Source organism: Xiphophorus couchianus, chromosome 8 (assembly GCF_001444195.1).
Source record: "Xiphophorus couchianus chromosome 8, X_couchianus-1.0, whole genome shotgun sequence".
Taxonomy (NCBI): Eukaryota; Metazoa; Chordata; class Actinopteri; order Cyprinodontiformes; family Poeciliidae; genus Xiphophorus; species Xiphophorus couchianus.
Window position 1 is genome coordinate 4186103 of NC_040235.1, and position 17757 is coordinate 4203859.

The 17757-nt window shown below is 40.4% G+C and overlaps 1 long non-coding RNA gene across 1 annotated transcript; it reads left to right on the forward strand.

The window, feature by feature from the left end:
- The first annotated feature begins 9574 nt into the window (after positions 1-9574).
- LOC114150184 (uncharacterized) lies at positions 9575-10471 on the forward strand. Its single transcript, XR_003596683.1, has 3 exons — positions 9575-9769; positions 10144-10229; positions 10396-10471. It is a non-coding gene; the product is annotated as an uncharacterized LOC114150184 (long non-coding RNA).
- Positions 10472-17757: the final 7286 nt, after the last annotated feature.

Here is a 17757-nt window from a genome sequence, read left to right on the forward strand (position 1 = left end):
TCCAGAGTGGGGCCCCGGTGACCCGCGTCCGGGCGAGGGAACACCAAGTCCAAGGTTTTCCTTCATCATTGGGGTCTTCGGGCTGCACTTTGTCTGGTCCCTCACCTAGGACCTGTCTGCCTTGGGTGACCCTACCAGGGGCATGAAGCCCCAGACAGCATAGCTCCTAGGATCATTGGGGCACTCAAACCCCTCCACCACGATAAGGTGGCAGCCCATGGAGGAGTGCAAGCTAATCGTGCTGCAATTAAAGAGCTGACTGCGCAGGTGTCTTCTTTAACTAGACAGTTGTCCCAGGTTGTGAAAACTAATGACAAGGCCGTGTCTGACCCTCCCTGTCCACCTAAAAATCACCTCCCAGCAGCTCCAGCTGACACCAGAGGCAGATGTAGCAACTGTGTAGAGCAAGGCCGAGTTAACTGCCCTCATTGTTTCAGCTGTGGCCAAGCTGGCCATCGTGCTGTTGGTTGTCTGCAAAGAAAGATGTCGGGAAACGCAGAAAGGTCACTGAAGAGGGGCGACCAGTGACCAGGATGACAAAGGAGGCCCCAAAGTCATTCCACAACTCTAAAACCACCCATCCTGCCAAACCTCATGAAACCTGTCAACCTCCACAAAGAAAACATCTTGCACAGCTCATTGGTAAAAGATGTATGGTGTCATGTGCCATCAATGGGGTGCCGCTTGAAATGCTGCTCGACTCAGGAGCACAAGTGACTATGATAGGGAAAGAATGGATAGAGAGAGCTCTTCCTGGTGTTCAGATTCAGCCTCTAGAGTCCCTTATTTCTAACAAGCACTTAGAAATTGCAGCAGCAAATGGCACCAATGTCCCATTTGATGGTTGGGTTGATGTTGAACTTCAGATCTGTAGTGTGAACCATGGCCATGTTACCATACAGGTACCAATATTAATTAGTCAGGACCGCCTTAACTGTCCTCTGTTAGGCAGTAATGTAATTGCAGAGATTATTAAAAGCCACACAGAAGAAAGAAATGGAGCTGATATTACTGCCTTACTTAAAGAGACTCTAAGTGTTACTGACAGAGCAGTCGAGGCTTTGGTTTCTGCCCTCCAGATTTCAACCTCTGATGAGGCTACCCATTGCAGTGTGAGGACTGGTAATAAAGGTGTGATCATCCCAGCAGGACATATTTGTGAAGTGGAGTGCAAAGTTAGGGAACGGCCAAGAGGTGGTTCAATGCTATTCCAACCTAGTGTTGAGAATAATTGCCCTGAAGGTCTAGAGCTTTTCCCAGCTCTTGTTGAGGTTCTCAGTGGATTAACAGCGGTTGTTAAAATCCCCATTCAAAACCCCACTAAACGTGACATCTACCTTGGTAAGAGAACAATTATAGGAAATTTAGAGGAGGTCATAGAAGTGAATCCAGTTCAGTACAACCAAAATGATTCATGGACAACCCCTCATCTTCCTTTAACCTCATGCACAGCACAGTTAGTACCAGAAACCAGTGAGACACAAGATGAGATGTGTCTGAGGTGGCATCCTCCTGTTGATTTGTCTCACTTGGGGAAGAATGAACAGAAATTAGTCAGGGATATGTTGTATGAGGAGTCGGAAGTCTTTGCTCAGCATGACTCTGACATTGGCTGCATTCCAAATTTGCAGTTGAAAATTCACCTTAAGGATGAAACACCTGTCCAGATGTCCTATAATGCAATTCCTAAACCCTTATATAAGGAGGTGAAAGAATATGTACAAAATCTTCTCGACCATGATTGGATTAGGAAATCCACCTCACCATATTCGTCCCCTGTCGTCTGCGTCAGAAAGAAAGAAAGTTTACGACTTTGTATTGATTTTAGGAAACTGAACCAAAGAACTATTGCTGACCGCCACCCACTTCCACGTATCCAAGATTTGTTGGACAATCTGGGGGGTTACTCGTGGTTTTCACTACTTGACCAAGGCAGTGCATATCATCAAGGCTTTGTTGATGGGAGTTCAAGACACATGACTGCATTCAGCACACCTTGGGGCTTGTATGAGTGGGTCCGCCTCCCATTTGGCCTTACTAATGCACCAGCTGCTTTCCAAAGATGCATGGAAGGGATCCTCGATGGTCTGAGGGATGAGTGCTGCTCTCCATATTTGGATGATGTGCTTTGTTTTTCCAGAACTTTCCAGGATCACATTGATGATTTGAGGCTTGTGCTTCGCCGCCTGCGAGAGCACGGTGTCAAACTGCGACCAAAAAAATGTGAGTTTTTTAAACGTCAGGTCAGATATGTTGGCCGATTAGTGACTGGTGAAGGTGTTCAGATTGACCCACAAGATCTTGAGGCGGTGAGACAACTTAAAGACAGAGAACCAAAAAACGTGGGAGAGGTTAGGGCCCTTCTAGGTTTCCTAGGCTATTACCGCACTTTCATTCAGGACTTTTCCAGGGTAGCTAAACCACTGTTCAAACTCATAGAAAGCTCCAGAGAGTGTAATCAGAAACCCGACTCAGCTAATTCGGAAACCCGGTTGAAGTCTAAGAATGGTGGCCAGTTACCATCCAAAACCCCAGTAAAGTGGACAACAACACACAGCAATGTAGTGTCCCAGCTTGTTGACATGCTAACAAGTCCACCCATATTGGCCTACCCAGATTTTAATGTACCCTTTGTCCTCCACACTGATGCATCAAATGAAGGTCTGGGAGCAGTACTTTATCAGCAACAGGAAAACAAGCTCCGTGTTATCGCATATGGGTCCAGAACACTCACACCTGCTGAGAAAAATTACCATCTTCCTTCCCGCAAGCTAGAATTTTTGGCTTTAAAGTGGGCTATTTGTGATAAATTTAGGGATTATCTGTACTATGCACCCACCTTCACTGTGTACACTGATAATAATCCCCTTACTTATGTCCTGAGCACAGCTAAGTTAAATGCCACTGGACATCGCTGGGTTGGGGAGCTAGCTGACTTTCATTTCACCATAAAGTATAGACCTGGAAAAACTAACGCTGATGCTGACACCCTCTCACGTTACCCAGTCCCTCTAGAGAATCATCTGAGTGAATATACAGAAGTCATGCCCCCAGAGGTGGTCTCTGCAACCTGGCAGGGGGACAAAGCTATGAGAGATGGTGATGTACCATGGGTGGCTGCATTAAATTTGCACCACATTGATGACGACACAAACATTGAAGGCACCCCAGTTATTACCCCAGATAATATTAGTGCGGCACAGAGGGAAGATTCTGTCATCTGTGAGGTGATAAACCTGAAAATGAAAGGGTGGAAGCCAAACAGTAAAGATAAGAGTCAGATGGGTCGAGAGACACGCAGGCTTGTAAATGAGTGGAAAAGACTAACATTGGACAGGGAAGTGTTGTACAGACAGACAGAACACAGAAAACAGCTAGTTTTACCCAGTAAACTGAAGCAAACTGTGTTAAAAACGCTACATGATGATATGGGGCATGTTGGTGCTGACAAAGTCATCCAGCTTGCCAGAGAGAGGTTTTATTGGCCTTTTATGCAAAATGACATTGAAGATTATGTCATTCGTCAGTGCAGTTGTGTCAAGCAGAAACAACCAAACCAGCTCCAGAAAGCACCAATGGGTTCAATAACAACCACCGGCCCTTTTGAGCTCATTTCTGTAGATTATTTGCACCTTGAACCAAGCAGAGGTGGTTATGAGTACATTCTGGTACTGGTTGATCATTTTACTCGCTTTGCACAAGCCTATGCAACTAAGAACAAATCAGGCAAAACGGCAGCGGAGAAGATTTTTTATGACTTTATTCCTCGCTTTGGCTACCCTGAAAAGTTACATCATGACCAGGGAAAAGAGTTTGAGAACAATCTGTTCCACCGACTCCAACAACTAGCAGGAATAACCCATTCTCGAACAACTCCATATCATCCCCAGGGGAACCCAGTCGAGCGTCTAAACCGAACTCTTCTTCAGATGCTTCGCACCCTGCATGAAAAAAAAAAATCTGAGTGGAAAGACCACCTGCCACACATAGTTCATGCATACAATTGTACTAAACACGAGTCAACAGGTTACTCACCTTTCTTTCTTCTGTATGGCAGAGATCCCCGTTTGCCAATTGATTTGCTTTTTGATTTAAAATCTAAAGAGAAGCAACATTCTAGACATGAGTATGCACAAAAATGGGCTTCACGGATGCAGGAGGCATACAAAATTGCCTCAGAGAACAGTGCAAAATCCTCTGAAAAAGGGAAACAATATTATGATCGCCATGCTAAAGGGGTTGCATTACAACTAGGAGATCGGGTTCTTGTAAGAAATCTATCTGAGAGAGGTGGTCCAGGAAAACTCCGTGCTTATTGGGAGAAAAATATTCATCGAGTTGTTGACAGGATCGGTGATGGGCCCATCTACCGTGTACAACCAGAAACTGGAAACAAAACATTCCGTGTTTTGCATCGGAATCTACTGCTACCTGTTAATGAATTGCCCTTTGATCAAGATGAACAGATTAAATCCTCAAACCAAACACGAAGACAGACTGAATGCCAGAATAATGACAATATGACAGTCGAGCAGAAATATGAAAATTCTGACGAGGAAGAAGAGTACAACTATGTCCTCAGAACTATTCCTGTTTATGTTCCTCAGCCAAATATCCACCGTAATCTCAGAGCAGGAGCTTCAGAGTTCCAGCCTGCAGGACATTTAGGACAGAATGCTGAAATGCCACATCAAAGTTCAACACAGTTGGTGGTACAAGAATTTGTACCTCCAGTGGCACCACTAACTGAAGAACTGTATGGAGAACCATTAATGCAGAATGAGGTGGAAAATGGAGGGTCGGAGGAACAAGGGGATAGTTCTGAATCTGGCATGCGCACACCAGAAGAAGTGCTGCCAGTAAGGAGGTCAGCCAGAGCTGTAAAACCTAGAGAGGTCTTCACATATGACCATCTGGGTCAACCATCCTATCACCCATTGCAACCTGGAGTAAACCTGATGATTGCATGTCTTCCTTGCCCCATACTGTCTTACCCTGCTACATCTGACTGTATGCCAATATGGACATTTTAGGACGGTGACACTTTGACAAATGATAGACATTTCAAGCGACAAACCTGACTTTTCATGGTTATATTTGTTAATTCTATTCCGGATGTCTGGAGACATCTTTTAAAACGGGGGAGAGTGTAGTGTGTTGAGAAAAAAAGGTTTAAAAAAATCAATAAATAAATAGAAAATACACCCCCTATTTTTCTATCGGAGTTGGTCTTGTCTTTTGTCTTTGTTTTTTTCCTGTGTGTGTAGACGTGTTTGTTGTGTGCGTGTGTCTTCTTGCCAGTGGGGGCGCTCTCGCGCCGCTGTGGGTCTAGCGAGGAGAACGAGTTTCCTGGCTCTGGGCATGCGCGGCTCAGAATAAAGGAGCTCTGCCAGAGTAACGTTGTTTCAACTCGCTTCCTCTGTGATCCACAGGTAAGATAGAAGGCCACTCTCATAAGCCATGTAAAATGATCTGTACATATATAAAGATTAATTTCAGAGTCTATTGTATAACTTACATGTATAATTTGCAAAGTTTTGTATTGCCGTTGATCTGTGTCGGCGTGTAGCTTGCTTTTTGTTGTTGGAGCCTTGGGGATTTTTAAATTTATTTATATCACTTGATCGGTCAGTATTGTTTGGGTAGCATTATAATATTTTTGTTTCTTATAACAGTGTATTTATTTGTGGTGGGCTTGATCTCTTTTGTGGCCGCTGTAACAGTTACAACTGACAGACGTTAAAAAAAAACAGTTGTAACTGACAAACGTTAAAAAAACAGTTGTAACTGACAAACGTTGGTGTTTACTGTGTGTTGTAGATGGAATGTTTTGTTCAGTTGGGATATGTTAATTTAGGATTAGATTTTCTTAATTTCTTTTGCTATTATGTTATTTTATTTGAGGATTTTATTTTATTTTATTTTATTTTACTTTATTTTATTTCTTTGTGGAAACTCCGGATGTTGTTGACTGCATTTGAATTGTATTGTGGTTGTGTTTGTTTAATTGAAAATGCGCGGCTCAGAATAAACGAGCTCTGCCAGAGTAACATTGTTTCAACTCGCTTCCTCTGTGATCCACAGAAATTGGTTGCAAAGGATTCATGTGCCTTTGCACCGCTTGATACTGGCTCAGATTCCCCTAGGTCTGGTGCCAGTAACAATTACAAAGCTTTATTGGACATGAATGAATTAAAGATTTCTCGCTCAGACCCCAGCAGAAGACGTGGGTGCTGTGAATAGCAATAACCCTGCATGAGCAGATTAGGATGAGGATTAGAGACATCTTCCTCCCAGACGTGGACGCTGGTGGTGGAGGCTGAAGAGAGGATGGATGCCTGAAAGAGCTGGAAAAACTCGGGTGGAGAAACTAGGGGTTGAATGGGGCTTGGTCATGGAGGGAGGGAATTATAAAGGAAGGTTTGCTCAACAATTGGCTATGATGAGGCGAGGTCCGATGCTGATAGGCTGCATGATGCAGATTGGATATTGCAGGTGAGGCTGGATAGTCTTCTAGTTTGAATTTATGCCTAGACTTCATGTAAACATTATGTAGTGCATAACTGAGGAGTGAAATGAGGATGATATACAGTATGTTCTCCAAAGAAAAGTCTGAACATGTAGTATTTATTTATTGAGTCAGATGTTCTTTTCTCTTCTTTTTTTTAAATTGGTTGGTAAAAAAAAAAAAAGTAAAATGCATTTTAATTTGTCTCTGTAATATCAGAAACTCTAGCCAAGTTCATGAAGACTTTTAGCAGGGCACAGACAGACACAGAGCTCACTTCTGCATTTCAACAGTTTCTGTTAAATAAATAATACCAGAGAAGACTGTGTTGCCAAGTACTGATCCTGAGTTTAATAAGTTCTTTTCTTCTTTTCTTTTTCTTTAAACATGAGACAGGCACAGGGAAGTAAGAGGTGAGAGGCGTGATATAAAGGTCTTTGAGAGTTATTATAAGACTGTTGCCTTGGAAACAGCAAGCCAACCAAAGTTAATTTTCAGAGTTGTTGACTGTAACTTTCATCTGTGACATTTTTTTCTTAATTGACACTCAAAGTGTCATTTTCTTACATGTAATGACACACAGAGGTTGAAAATAACATGCTTCTACTGAAAAGAAAGCAAGTTTATAAAGTTTAAGTCTTATTTGTGGTGTTCAGTTAAGCATTGGAGGAGAAAAACTAACTGAGATAGAAAAATGCCACAAAAATAATAGAAAAACAGTTTCCATAAAAAATGTTTTTAGTTTGTTCCAACATGTTGCTTCATGTCCATCTGAAAAAATTTGTTTCCAAGAGTTCACTGTGAGAAGCTCTCTAAATCTACTCTCTCTCAACGTATTACTTTCAAGGTAATATACTTTGTTCTCAATATTTGAAAATAAAGGCTGGTTTGCCTGTTGAGTACTTTTCTCTGTGCTATAGATGGATTTTCTATGTAATATTGTTCTTTGTTCTCATATTGCCCGTCTTCTGCCTGTACAAACGACTTTTGCAACACTTACAGCAACATTTTACGTTCTTGGTAGAATATTTTACAGTCAGAAACAGACAAAATCTATTGACCGTTGGTAATAATTAGTGTAGAGTTTATGGGTAACACATTATCACTCTACAATATTTTAATATCGTAGAATTACATCAGCCTCACTGATGTCATCGTAACATCATGATTATAAATAACACATTGTTCTTATTTTTGCATAATACAACATAAAAACAAATATAGTACTGTAGGTGGAGGCTATAAAGTTACACACGCTTGGACAATAGGTGTTTGCGATCCATTAATAATGAGAAGAAAAAGCTCCATAAAAATGTTTAAAAAGAATAATAGGATAGAATAGAATAGAATAGAATTACTTTATTTAGGGTGACCATATTTTACTTTGGGAAAACCCGGACAACCTGCGGGAGGGGGGGGTGCTGGACAGAAAGTGTAAAAGCGGGAAAACTCCATACATTTGCGCTTTCGCATGTTGTTGGCGTACTGACAGCTATCTTCTGATTAAGAACAGGGCTGCCCGCACTGACGCGGCTCAGGGATTACGTGACACGCAGCGCCGTGCGCAGTGTCCTACAATGCACTGTAAGCTATGTAATGTGTTTTGAGGCAGTTGACCAAAATCCCGGACGATTTTTAAATTCCCCCCGGACATCTTTTTAGGTCTGAAAAGTAGGACATGTCCGGGAAAAAGAGGACGTCTGGTCACCCTACTTTATTCATCCCAGGAGGGAAATTATTTCGCAGTTACAGCAGCATAGAGACAAGACACACAACAACCACCACTGAGTAGCAATTGAAGACATAATAAAAATAAAATATAACATGCTGTCAATATAAAAAGCAGCTTAGAGCAGTCCTTGCAAAGATTCAAAAAATGCAGATACAGTATGTATATGTAAATATATGTACAGCAAGTGTGTCACAGTGCAGTTGTGCAAAATTGGACTGATTTGTGCAGAACAATGATTTAGCTTTTATTGTACAGTGAGATGGCATGTGGCAGGAAGGATTTCCTGCATCTGTCCCTACGACAGCGGAGCTGGAGCAGTCTATGTGAGAAGGTGCTCCGCTGTCTGTCCACTATGTGGTGGAGAGGCTGCTGTTTATTGTCCATAATAGACAGAACCTTCTTCAGTGTCCTCCTCTCCACCACAGTTTCCAGGGACTCCAGCCTTAGTCCCAGTACAGAGCCAGCTTTCCTGATGATTTTGTCTAGTCTATTAGAATCGCTGGCTCTGATGCTGCTTTATCAAAGGATGTACTTTCTGTCATGATTACATGCTAAATGGTTTTGTTCAAGTTTTCAATATGTTTAATAATAATGAAAGAAATTAGAAAGGATACCACATGGCAAAAAATCCAAGAAGAAGCTGACATTAACACGCACAACAGTAGCACCCCTTTAACTATGTTTGGATGGAAACGACTCTGAGCACAGTTATGAACACAGACTGATTGGGAAGTGCATGTTTATTTAGAATACAACAAATCAGACTGCATACTGTGGGAGAGAGAAATTGGGTCTGGGTTAGCAGAGGAAGAATAACAAATGGTTACTGGAGAAAAACTGAAACTGACTTGGATTTTGAGAAAGGTGGAGATATAAGTTCCCTTGCTGTTCGGTCCTAGGTGGGGATTCTTGGGGGAGGTATGTCTTCAGGTGTAATGCTCAGGGACTTAAGTACCTGAAGAGAGAACTGCTCTTCTCTCTTTGTGCAGAGCAGTTCTTCTGTGCTTTTGTTTAGGTTCTGGCAGTAATTGGTGAATTGGTGAGTGGACAGACAGAAGAGTGTCAGAGTGGATAGTCCGGTGGATGGGCCGAAGGAGAAGTGAGGGGTGGAGACGATGCAGGAAGATGGCCGCGGCGGAGGACTCCCCAGCAGAGAACTGGGCTTTCAATTAGGTCACCTTACTGTTATAAAATATGACAAAATGTAGGATAAAAAGTGTGCTGAAAACCAAAATCTGCCTTAATCCTGAGGAAGATCAATTGAGGGAGAGTGGGAGCAAATGAGGGAGAAAAAAGGAAGGGATGGATGATAGCCTGTGTTCTATATTTAAAAGTAATCATCACCAAGTCTTCTGCTTTTTCCTTCTAAGTAACACATGACGTGCAAATGCAGGTCTCTAGGATCCAGGGTCCAAAAGAAATTAGTTTTACATGAGAACAGCTGCAAAACAAGGAGAGGCTTTTCCTGTGGTGCCTCCTGGTTCCACACGACCCTTCAGTTCAGCCTCAGACTGAGGACTGGTTGTCAGGTAGTCATTGTTCTCATCACACAGCTCTTTGTATGTAGAGCAAAAGGTTCAGCTTTGGTGACAAGTAACCCTCTACCACTTGTTGGCTGTGTCCTCGATTTGTCTTTTGGTAACTGCTAACAATATTTCCAACAGTATGAATGATTGCTGCAAGTCAATGACTCAAAGTAATCTGCTGTGTTTCCTTAGACTAAAAACTTTTTAAACTAATTTCAATAATTAACTGGACTTAATGCATTGTTTTTTAACTAGGAACAATTGGAATTTATGTATGATGGAAATGAAATAATTTTTTTTGTAAAGTGTCTCGAAATTACTTGTTTTAAATTGGTGCTCTGTTTCCAACAACTGTTTTCTTCACAACTCTGCTCCAGTAAAGCTAATAGTTGTCCTGTCAAAAAGACTTCACCACTTGAGCTGTGGGTATCTGCAGCTCCTCAAGAGCTACCACAGGCCCCAGGTCAGTTTCAAGTTATTTCATGCTTTACATGTTCAGCTGATGGACTGGACAATACTCTGAGATGTTCTGTGTGAGATATTCAAAGTTTGGGATATTATTTTATACCCAAGCCTAACTCTGCCCTGCACTTTAAAGTTTTTGTCTTGTTCTCTTTGTTCACTTACAGAGTCTAGCAAACCTCAGAGGCCTTTACAGAACATCTGGATTCATACCGTGATTGAATTAAATACATTTGAGCCCGACTTACTAATCAGGTGATTTCTGAAGGAAGTTAGATTTAAGTAGAGGTATGACACAGAAGGAGACTGAATAGAGATGCAGGTGTAGAGAATCATCCATTCTCCATGCTGAGATCTTGATGTATGAGGTTAAAAAAGAGTCAGTGAGTTAAATTCATGAATTCTATTTATTAATACCAAAATATAGCTTGGTCCATTATGACCTGCTACCTTTAAAAGCTAACAGACAAAATGGCATCCCAGAAGAGTTTGTGATCTCTTTTGTTAGCCTAAGCTACGCCCCAAAGAGGGCGTTCCCATGTGTGTCCTTTCCTCTCATTTGCATTTCCTAACATGTCCTTTTCTCTAGCTTTAACTTAGCAACTAGCTGAAAGAGAAAGAAGGAAAACAGAATTTATTTATTCTCAACACAGGCCACAGTTTTTAAGTTTTTCTATGCAAAAAATGTGGCAGTCATGTGTCAGTTTCCCACAGTCACATAAATATCAGTCCAAATTCGTCCTTACCATGGCAGATTTACACCTATGATTTTCACACCAGCAAGACGTTTGCTTGTGACAGGAAATTAGACAGACATCTCACAAAAGGCAAAACATTGTAAAAGGTGTATCCTATCATAATGTAGGGTGTGGTTATCATGATTCAGCCAAAGTAATGAAATAACAAACTGCAGTCAGATTTTTATTGTTTATGTGTTTCCACTGAGCAGTGAAAGTAAATAAAATGTTAGCATGTCTTTTGCTGTAAGTATTTACTTACTGGAGGGTTTTTTTTATGTGTGCTGCAGAGCCACAGCTAACAGCTAGCTCCTCACTTCAGCGGCTCTAATAGAGCCTTCACCGTTCAGCTGTCATTGCTCCTCCTACACTTTGGACTGAACCATTGTTCTGATGATGGTAGGAGGGGACCTAAAAATTCATTCTTATTTTATTCTGAGATAAATGGCAGATTTATTTGGTTTTTTGTTTCTTTTGCCCTTTCATATTGATATTATTTAAATGCAAATGTTTCTTCAATTTTTTTGGGGGGGGGACAATTCTAGACTTTTCTAGAACTTTTGGGGGGATCTGGACCCCCCCGAACCACTCAGGATTTACGCCTATGGTTGGACTCAGAATGCAGACCAGTCCAAGGCTAGAAGAAATTAAGTTTAATGACACTGATAAGGAAGAAGTTACAATAACTGACAGGAAAACACAATGTGCCAGAGCAAAGGAATAGCAGGGAGAATGGAGGAGCAAGGGGGACAAAAGAAATTTAAAATACTGAGAGCTCGATAACTAGGCAATGGACTAATTAGAGAGAAGGAAGGAGTGAACAACTGGTCACACATAAAGAAAAGTAACAGACAGGACAAAAAGCTAAACTAAACTAACAATAACTAAACACAAGAAGTTTAGACATAAAACAACTGAAAGCCAGCATGGTTGGGCCAAAGTGGAGCTGTCGACGAGTGGTCAGGTGGATGTTTGTTTTCAAGCAGATCTTTCACAGTCCACAAGACACACTGAGCCAGACCCCTCCTGCTGCAGTGACCTCCTGGTGTGATTTACAACAGAATAGTACACAGCCATCATGGCAAAGAGGAACAACAATTACAAGTTCACAAGTTCGGAGGAAGAATAAGTAATAATTGATAATATGGAAAATCTTGTTTTATTTTCCATGTTATTAAAAAAAATAGAATGGAAGGCATCAATGAGCCATTCTCCTGCTGCTCTCTGACTGAAGAACTGCTGTTCTTACTATCTGTGCAGCATCCAGGTCTGTTTACCAGTTCTGAGACTCAACCAAAACCCCTGAGTGTCATCAACTTGAGAAATGAGATTTGGTTAAGTATAAACCAGGTTTTAATGCTGAAAATGATCAAATGTTAAAGTCATATGAATAGAACAGATACAGAGTGACATTCAACATCCAGCGCTGGGCTTCATTCAGCTCACCTTAGGGTGACACGGAGTGAAGTAAAGATTGTAGCGACTTCTGCTTTTATCTTCTCCTCATTCTGCTACCTCTCTAAGGAGTGTTGGTCTGCTTAACCAGCTTTTGTTTATGTGTGACTATCGCCAGTCTTACATGTTATGGTTATGTAATCGTGCAGCAGTGTGCATGTAAGCACACTGCTGCTTGTGTGTGCTTACACGAGCAGCAGTGTAAGCACACACTTAGACTGCTGCTTGGAAGGACTTCTTCCAAGGACAGAGGAAAGACATCATATATCCATAACACCAATGATCAGTCCTACCTGTGAATTTCAGACCAATCACACGGTAGTTTCATAAACAGCAGTGGCCAATGAGTTCACCAGGGAGATTGTGACAAGAAGGGGCACCAAGAATAAAATGACACAAATACAAAAATGACAACTATTTTCAGCAGTTCTACTCAACCATGTAGGGCCCTTAAGGAAAACTGATCTAAAGTAAAGACAGAAAGAAAGGCTGATCGGGTGGGCTTCATGAAGATGAGCTGGCGCTCCACCTGACTGGCTCACCCTGCAGAAAGAAGGTAGGAGGAGAAACACAGATGCACCAAATCTCAGCTCAGTAGAAAAGACAAGATTTCTACCCTTCTCAGAAATCAGTGGAAACATCTTACAGAATTCAAACTCTGCTTATATTCACTGAAAAACTCATTGCAAGTTGAATCAGAGAATATAACATGGTATAAAATCCTATATTTATTTATGTAATATTTCACCTCTTTAGTAACAGTCCTGCCCTAGAAAATACCTGTCAGGTCTGTTCCTGCTCAACACCACTGTAAACCTGATGCACTGATGCTAAGTTCTACCTGTTTGCCTGAGTGTGGTGAGTAGAGGTAATAAAACACGGAAAAAAGAACTGGTTGTCATAGTAACTGCTTTTTCAAGGAGAATCAACCATTCTTTTTCCTTTTTCACTGTGAACACTTAACTCTTTTTTTTGCCAAAGGATATTGCCTTAAGACTTTCTTCCCCCACTTCCTCCTGTCTTCGTACCTCACCAGCTCTTAGTGAAGTTACGATCTGAAGTGGAACATTTCAGTTTCAGCTGCCACTTCAGACAATTGCTTCTTTTGTTCCTTTTTATTCTTTCATGTTCAGTTTTCATCTCTCTTTCACTCACTTCCTGTTCATCTTCTGATTTTTGTTTCTCACTCTACATCTAGCTTTCTTCTTCACAACAAATCTTCTGTGCAGAAGAACTCAAACCATTGAGAATGAAACAGCAGCATGTTTGATAAGCACTGCACCAAAGGATTCATAAAGGCAAAGTTTAACTGTCTTTAACAGTAGATGTCAATACAGCTCTCCAGGGTGTGTCCACCGCTGTTAAAGTACCAGGTTTTTATGAAGTAAAAAAAAATCATAATCTGATGTGGAAGACCATCATTTTAAAGTTCTAACATAAAGCTTCCACTGTAAATGCAGAGACAGACGAAACAGGAGTTCAAACCAGCAACCCAGCAGAGAAAGACCAAACTCCTTCCCACAAACAAACCTTTTGGAGAAAAAAATACACTGTACCATTATTCTCTCTCTGACTTTTTAGTGATTGTACAATGATGCATTTACTTCATATTTAATATATGCAAACCAAACAGTGGTAGATATGATATTTAAATTCTTGGTCATTTTGGACCTACAGCAGCAGAGGTTATAGCAGTACTGGTTTTCAAACTACAGGAGTGCTACTCCTCAAGGGAGCATTGCTCATTCTGTAATAGTGGGAGCTTCCACTCATAGAGGCCCATGTCTGATCAGGTTCTCTGAAAGCGTTCTTATGTAGAACAATCACAACGACTTTATGCAACAGTTTCTGTTGAACATAAGGGCTGATAACATTTCTGAAGCAGTAGGTGGGTTTCTGCATATTTAGGTCTTAATTTGGTCCATCTTCTGAACAGGACATCAAAGGTAAAAACTTTTGGATAATGGCTCAAAAATAACTCATTGGCTAATTCTGGTGCATTTACAGCAATAAAAATAATGTATATTATCCCTGCCTAATAAATCAATACGTTTCAACTACAATGAAGCCCTGATGTGTTCAGGCTTCCTCTGGCCAGTGGATGACTGCTTCTGACTTTCCGGGTTTGCCTTTTAGAATTGCCTGAATCTCACAATGACATAACTCTAAACTAAGGTAGAACAACAGAACATGACCAGATATTTAAGATCTGCGGCTAACAACATCTCTGACGTTAGCAGATACTTTTCTTGTTCAATTATTGCAGCAATATACTGTATAGCAGGCTGGGCTCCATAGCTTTAGGGCAACAGAAATAACCATTAGAGTTAGAAACAGGAGCAACCCACTTTGGATGAAACATAATTAATGATTTCTAAATTGTTTTCTATACGTAATGACAAGGCAATCATGCAAAATTTAATATGCGATTTAGATGTAAAGAAATTAGGGTATTTTTCCTAATCAGAAACTAAAAGTACTTGATTAATAGTCAGAAAAAGACCAATTAATTTGGTTTATAGAAAATAAGCTACTTGTTTGACTTTTCTTTTATTATTACCACATAAAGTCAACTTCTATGTTGCACAATAAACATACTCTGTAGCATCACCGGCCACTTTATTATGTTGCATCTAATGTTACCTTAAGCACTGCCTTAAAATTTGTTAAGGTGTTCATTTTATTTTCACTTCACAGGAGTTACACCTGCTCTAGCATTATGTTTAGCTGTGACTCCTTCCTGCAGGGGTTGATTGGCTGAGATAATGCTGCTAAAAAATGAATGTTCTCCTTCTATTGATGATACACTTAGCCAGGTGTCTCCAAGTCTAAGTATGGAGAGCTACCATCCTGAAACTTTTAAATGCATCACTTCTCCAATACACCTGAATAATAAGGATGGTTCATTACCAGGCCTCTGCAGAGCTGAATGACACATGGATGAGGAAATTCAACCATCTGATTCAGGTGTGTTGGAGCATAGATGAATTCAAAAGTTGCAGGATGGTAGGTCTCAAGGACTGGACTAGGGCAATCCAGCACTTGGCCTCATCTTCATGTTGTCCTCTGTCCTTCCTGCAGATTGATATTTACTGTGACTAACTCCATGAGCCATTTCAGACTGAACAATTGGTTCCAAGCTTATTTCTGTAGCTGTACTTTTTTCCTACATGAAACTGCTACTACCATTTAGCCCTTTAGGTGTTTCACCATAGAAAGTACTCCTGGATCAGTACTCCAACAGAACCCAGAGTACAATACTCATCCAGCAGGAGTGAGACAGTGACTGGAATCAGCTGGGTTTCCTTAGACAGAAAATATTTTAAAGCAATTTAAATAAATAGGCTGAATTTGACTGCATTTTTTGATAACTAGGATCAATTTGAAATATGTGTAATTGACTGAAATTCTTTCTGTATGATTGGACTGAATTTATCTTTTTCTGTAAAGTGCTTTAAGATGGCATAGAATAGAATGGAAATATCCTTTCTCATATTTAAAGAAAACACAATTAAGAATAATATACTGCACAGTAAGTGTAACGGGGATTGCAAAAATATTTGGCTTATAGAACTATTAATAATTATGACTAATAATTAATTATTAATAGAATTTTTAATAGAAATAAAGTTTCTTCTAGTTAATTCTTTAATTAAACCTTTTGTTAATTCTATTATCATTTTTGTACAGTCCTTTGTTGCGGTTTTAAACCTGTTTTTAAAGTGCAATATAAAATAATTTGACATTTATTAAAAAAACAAGTCAGGGAACCACCTGATAATCAGGTATAATTAGCTAACATGTTCACTCTCTTATAAAGAAATTAACTCAATGCTAATGGACAGCAAGCACTGCACATGTACACCCCAACAAGCACAAATAAGTATGCTCATGTGTTAATGAAAATAGGTTAACTTTACTGCCAAAACATTCAACCAATAAATCCTAGACCTAAACTACTAACATGTGTGTACACTCTTACACAGATGTGTTAATATTAACACAATCTGAACTCAGTAATGTGTCTATATAAGGACACTTTTGGTGTTAACTTCAACATATTTCCTGTGCTACTTCAGCACAACCTTTATGTTCAAACTATTTAACACAATAATTATGTTCTTTTACCAAAGTTATTGTCAGGTCCTGGGTTGATTTGATTTATTGATTATAGTTTAATTATTATTCTGTGTTTCTTATCCTTCTCTCAGTCAGAACGTGTCTTACATGTCAAAGACCATCCAGTGCCTCAAGTTGGACACTTGTGCACTTTGATGTCAGATGCCTGACATTTTGCTCTAGACCCTCTTGACTTTTGCCCTTTTTGTCTCTCTCCTGGTCATTTTGAAAAATGACAGATGAAATCCTTAGAGAGTTTTGACGTTATTTACTGAAAGCAAGAGACTATTGTTGTCAGGTGCCTCTGCACTGTGTTTGAATTTATCAGATAATTCAGAGGTCTTGTGAGTTTGGTGAGTTTCACAAGCTAGCTGCATACTGACAAGGGTCACTTTCAGCGCCATTTTTCTCTCACCCAAGCCCCATTTGAAGACCTGCTAATTAGCGTCTGCCTGCATCTCCTGGCAGGACACCAACTACAGGCCCCTACGTCACATAGTGGAGTCTCTGATTGTTAACGCTCCGCGTCCAGCAGCAAAATTCTGATTTTCCAACTCGTGTCGTTTGTGATGGAAACGTTTGCCAGGCATCAAACACTCAAAACGCTTCAACCTCCAGATTCTCCTCATGAGTTCCATGGTTGTCACTGGCACCCTCCATGGTTCCTGCTCCTTTGTCGCTGGCCACTATGTTCTCAGCTCCTTCATGTACTTATTAAGAAATCTAACGGATTAATGGCAATAATATTGCAATATCAGCTAAAACCACAACACTGTTGCACTTCAACATAGATATCCATTTGACCAAGAACAGGTAGCAGGCAGAAGTGGAGCGTGTTTATGTGGGATAGTGTCAAAGATGGAGGGGGGTGCCTGCAAGGTGAAGGTGTAGTAGTGGTATGGGATGGTATCATTAAAGATGAAATAGTTGGGACCTTTTTAGGTTGAAGAAGGTTTCAAAATCAATTCCCAAACCTGCTGCCAGTTTTTAGAAGACACTCTCTTCAAGCAGTGATACAGAAAAATGTCTGCATCTTTCAAGAAGACCATGATTTTTATGCAGGACAATGCTCCATAACATGCATCACACTACTCCACTACAGTGTTGTATAGTAACGAAGTAAAAACACTTCACTACTTTACTTAAGTATATTTTGGAGTACTTCATACTTTCCTCGAGTATGAAAATTTTTGATGACTTTCACTTTTACTTCACTAC